Source organism: Brassica rapa, chromosome A09 (assembly GCF_000309985.2).
Source record: "Brassica rapa cultivar Chiifu-401-42 chromosome A09, CAAS_Brap_v3.01, whole genome shotgun sequence".
Lineage (NCBI taxonomy): Eukaryota > Viridiplantae > Streptophyta > Magnoliopsida > Brassicales > Brassicaceae > Brassica > Brassica rapa.
In genome coordinates, this window is record NC_024803.2 from 6,792,975 (window position 1) to 6,798,756 (window position 5,782).

Sequence of the window (5,782 nt, forward strand, 5' to 3'; positions counted from 1 at the left end):
TAATTTGGTTTTAGGCTACATGCGAGTGTTTATTTTCTTTATTCATCTATGTTTATTTGTATTTCCCATCCTTTATAACAGTTTCTAAATTAGACAAGACATATATAAATTATAATATAACGGATTAGGGTAAACAATAACCAATGTGACTAAACTTACAACAAACCAAATGATCAGTGCAACTCCAAATTTCCTTTGGAGATTACACCACTAATACATGAAGAAAAAAACTACCAAGAGCTCTCAAATATACCAAAACAAATCTATCATCTGAATAAAACTTTCGTCAAGACTCGAACGTTTTTTTGTTTCTCTCCCAGATAAACAGGTTTGGGAAACTAGCCAAGGGGACAAGAAGTGGGGATATACATTGTTGCTTATACGCTTTGTACTTTCCCGGGCATCTCCTTGGCTTCCACACTCTTCATTTCCTGCGTTTTATTTACAAAAGAAGACAAAAGATGAGAAACACATGAAATAAATCAATCGACACTTTTATGTTTCACTATTGGGTGAAGACTACGCTTCAAATCACGGGAACATATGTTTTGTCCCTTCCATAGTTGTGTTCATTTAGCTTAGAAGCAAAACAAGAAGTAAAGAGTAAAAAACAAAAACACTTTCAAACTAGCTTTGCAACAAAGTTTTCCCAAAGTGAACAATGGGAGTTAATATAGGAACTAGTAGTACGCAAGAATGAAAAAACTTAACATACCAAGAATCAAAATTAAACAACAAAACGCCCTTAATAAGGAACACTTACAGAAGATCCTTTGCCTTCATAGTATTCGTCCAAAGCCCACTGGTACTTAGATTGGTTTAACCCAAACCATCTCACCAAATGATCATCAACGCTTGAGTGTGCTGTCGTAAAATAATTCAGCACAAACACAGAACAATCTCAAAGTTAAAATCTTTTCATTGCTTGTTAGGACCAAACAACAGAAACCGTATGAAAATCCACAATTCATTGTACATTAGAAATAGTCTCCACTTAAATCTACTTTCCCAAAATAGAATCTTTAGATCAATTTCTTCATCAATCAATCAGAGGGTATCAGAAGAAAAACGCTATCTCAAAAATCAAGATCCTAAATGAGAAACCTTCATCCTCAGACTTCTCTCGTTCCGTACCATTTTGCACCTTTGTGACGGCGTTTTTTGAAGAACCCTAAAACTGAGCCGTCCTGCTCAGAGGAAGCCGCCGATTTAAACTGCTGCGGAGGAGGAAGAACCGGCGGTTGAACGATGGGCTTCTGAGACACGGCGGAAGGAGATTCAGGTGGTTTTGGAGTCGCCGGAGGAGTCATGAAGACAGTGTAAGGCCCGATTTTGCCGATGACAGGCGGAGGTGTTGATGGGTCTCTGTTGATCGGCATCTTGAGACGAGAATGAAGGAAGTTTCTCGGACAAGAATCTGGAAAAGAAGAAGGGAGATGTGGAAGTTGCAGAGAGTGAAAGTGAAGGACGGTGGGATATGTAAGAGAATCCGTGAGGTTTTGGTTCGTCCAATCTATGTGCTTCAAGTGTAAATGTCCTTTACTTTATCACACTCACCAAAGGGTCAAAGTCACAGTTCATGTCTTTTTTTCCTCCGAATCTTTTTATTTTGTTTTTAATAAAACTGAGTTTTTTTAAGAATGTGTTTTCTTTTAGATTTTTCTGTCATTGTTGTTATAAACTAAAAACAAATAATGTACTCTCTCTTTCTTCCTTAAAATTACATATTCTAAATTTTTCATACGTTTTAATAAAACACATTAAATTTACATATTTTTTTGTATTTATCTTTTTTTCCATAATTTTAAGCCAATAAAAATTCAACTAGTAGAATTAAATTAGTTTGCAATATTAGTTAATAAGATATACATTAAAAATGTAAAAAATGGATTTTTTTTAAACAAATTTTTTTTCTAGAATATGTAATTTTAAGGAACGGAATGAGTATATTCTTTTGATAAAAAAAACAAACAAATAATGTATATTCCTAAAAAAAAAATGATCTATATCAACATGGAAAGGAGATAGTAAAAGGATTTAGAAAAAAATATTTGAATAAAAACTTTTAAAAATTTATGGTCTTCGAACGTGGTATACTTTCAAAATATCTGGTCATTTGATATGCTTCTCACCTATCCAGACTAACCAAATGATAAAATGATAATCATGATTAAAACTTAAATATCCAGAAAATAGTTTATGTATATGTATTGTGAATGTATATAAAAACTGAATAGTACCTAGATAATATGGAGTATGACGGTAATAACTAGAACATGATTTATGTATCTCTAATGTGAATGAATATTAGAACCGGATAATCAATTATAGGTTAGAGTTAAATAAATATAAAGGATGAAGTACTATGTACTTTGTGGATATTAACGGGATATTACATAGTTAATTTGATATAATTTCTAGTTAATTTGGATAAATTTGCTAGTTAATAGATTAGTCAAGCTAAGCAAGTTGCAAAATGAATTTGTGACCACGATTGAGTCTTATGGATCCGACCTTGTCAGCATGTTTCCAAGCTTCTCTGTGTTTCGGTTCCCATAATAATCAGCATCAACCTCATAGCATTCTTAAACCTCAAGACAAAACAGTGTATGTTTCAAAGGAAAGTAAAAGTCTTGAATATGAAATATTATAATGCATGGTGTGCTATGTTATGCGGAGTTTCACTGTAAGGTCTACATTAAGAAGCTACTTCTAAAAGCAAAAATATGAAAGGATAATGAGAAGAACGAACATATGAAAGCAATTGTGTAATGATGTTAAACAAGCTCGTTCACAAGATTTGACGCTTTTGTGACAAATACCAACTTTGAAATGTAACTCCAACCTTAGCAGCAACAAAACTTTCAAAGAATGTCCTAATAGAATAAAGTTGAAGAGATTCTTGGATTTACACCATTCATCAAATGAGTCATAAACCATGCTTATGTTTCTGCATAAAAGAAATAAAATATGCTTTAAGAAGGAAAAAAATTCAAACTTTAAAATGTAAAACTAAACTTGAGGATGAAGAAAAATGTGAACCGTTATTTTGCAGCTGACCTGTGGTTTAAAACAAGATCTAACTTGATAGGGCAAAGACTTTATGCAATGAAATGTTGTAGAAAGCAAATCCATAAAGGGTTTCTCAAATCCTAGACAAGGGCAAATGAATCTAATCAAAATAGAGACATATTCTTCTGTCATTTGTAAGGGCATCTCCAACCACTAACACCATTTTAGTGTCAAAACTACACTATTTTAGTGTAATTTTAACACTAAAACCAAAGTCTTCTCCAACCATAACACTAAACTTCACACTAAAACTATTTTATAATATTATATGTATTAAGTTTTCTCCAATCCATAACACTATTTTAGTGTCAAAATTACACTATTTTAATGTAATTTTAGCATTAATTATTTTTGCATCTCCAACCACAACATCAAATATCACACTAAAAAAATATTCTTCACTATTATATTATTAATCAAGATTCTTTTTTTAATAAATACTAATTATTTTATGAGTAAAAACTGTTAACTAATATTAAAACTATAATAATATAATATTTCTGTTTTAAGTATGAATATATTATATAACAGTTATATTAAAGTATTAGTTTTATTTTGTAATTAAATTTGCTTAAATTAAACTTTGTTATATATTTTATTTATAAAATCTGATCTAATTATAAAATAGTAATATAAATTAAATGTAATCAATTTTAGTTAGACAATATTTAACTGAACAGTTTTGATTTGATCAAAAAAACAATTTTGAAAAAAAAAAATTTGCCGTTAGCTACAGTGCATCACCAAATATGGTGTGACACTGTAGCATAACACTATAATGCAGTTGTGTTTAACGTTCGGTTGGAGAGAAGAAACGTCAAATTATGCATTATTATACCGTTTAAGCGTCCGGTTGGAGTTGACCTAATAGCAGTGAGTAAACAAAACAAATAGAACTTGAGAAAACTACCGAAAATGGAGAACTTGCACCGCTGAAGAGATGGAGGCATAATCAGAGGAAGGTGAGTTAAAGATAATGTCAGATTCACTCATGACAAAGTAAGAGCAGAAGACTCAATGATCAGAACCAAGTTTTGGAAGCATCTTTGAAGAATGTTAAATGCAGCGAGAGGGATAGAGAGAGAATTGGAGAGAGAAGGAGTGAATTTTTTTGGGATAATAGTGGTCAAGGAAAAACTTTTGCAGTCATGTTTTTGGGTGGCGTGAAGAAGCTCTCTTTATGTCATTATTACAGATTTTCTTAGCTATAGGTGCAGCATATCAAAGTGTCAGAAATAGGTGCAGAGGTAGAGGTAAAATCTGGGATTATGAATTAATAACAGTGATCACGCGCTACTTCTCCATACAATGCAATTATCTTTCTTTTCATAGCTATACACTGTAATTACTCAAAAAAAACAAAATTTTATGTTTCACTTAGCCATGGAAGATAACCATACCGTGTCATCTTCTCTAGTAATTTAACCTCGGGTCTAATAATTTTGACATTTTGGTTAGTCACTGTTTCAAATAATTTTATAAGCATAAACATATATATCTCACCGGAACAATCTTCTTTCATTGAACAGATTTAAAATCTTGAAAAAAAAACAGAGAAGGAGAAATATAATAGAAAAAATGAGGTAACATAAAAGATGATTTTCACATGCCATTTGATATGGTGAAATCCATAATAGTTAGTGAGAAATTAAAATTGTGCCTCGGTAGCCTAGACAAATCAAACACAAACGTATGAAGAGCTTGAAACCACAAATCTTTAACCCGAGCCATAAGCTTTCTTTGTCACCATTTCAGAGACTATAAGCCTGCAAAAGATCACAAACATTGAATTTTAATTAGAAAAACGAACAACCAAAATCATAATATAAAATATGAATTCATGAGAAAGAGATCAAATAGTTTTTCTGCATACAAAAACAATATCGGAAAAAACAAAAAAATGATCAAAGTGTGTATAGCTTCAGAGATTATTAAAAGTAACAAAAAATCTAAAGGCATAAAAAATGGCAAGTGGAAGGGTCACACTTTAGGGGTTTATCCGACAAGTGCATGGTTTGAAGCTCGACTGCAGGTGGATTTGTGGTGATTTGTGGTGATTATCTTGAGCGACCTTTAGGCCTAATATGGAAAAGCCTATGTCCAAGCTGCATGTGACCACTGGTAGATTAACATGGTGTGATCACCAGTTCCTATGGATACCTTCGGCGAACTTTCCGGCGGATTATGCCCAGATTTCCGGTGGACAGTCATTAGGCGCTAATTGGATAACTCTGAGGCATCCGATACAAGGGTCATAAAAAAAAAGAGTTCAATCGCTTGTTCTTCTGCTGTGAAAGTATTATTTATATAGAAAGTTAATGGATGTTTCTAAATGATCTATCTTTCATGAAAGCTATAAAATATAATATTTTTAATAAATACTCACTAAAATCTTCTGCTTATAAAGTAATATTATATTTTAGAATATCTTGTTACTAGTAAAGTTAAACTTGAATAATAATTAAAGATATCTCAGGCTATTTTACATCAGAATTGACAAATTCAATTAATATATTTAAATAGTATATGAACTAAAGATTATTATATACTGTTATATTTTTGTATATAAACATTTTAAACAATATATATATTGCCGAGAGCTTAAAATAAATAAAAAGATAATATATAGTTGTAGATATAAAAGTTTAACCTATGTTAATAAATTTATTTTTTGAATAAAAATATTATATAGTTTGCGAATTTTAACTTA

General features: G+C 31.2%; 1 pseudogene; it reads right to left on the reverse strand.

Moving 5' to 3' along the window:
• Nucleotides 1–103: 103 nt before the first annotated feature.
• LOC103837927 lies at nt 104–5,676 on the reverse strand (annotated as a pseudogene).
• Nucleotides 5,677–5,782: the final 106 nt, after the last annotated feature.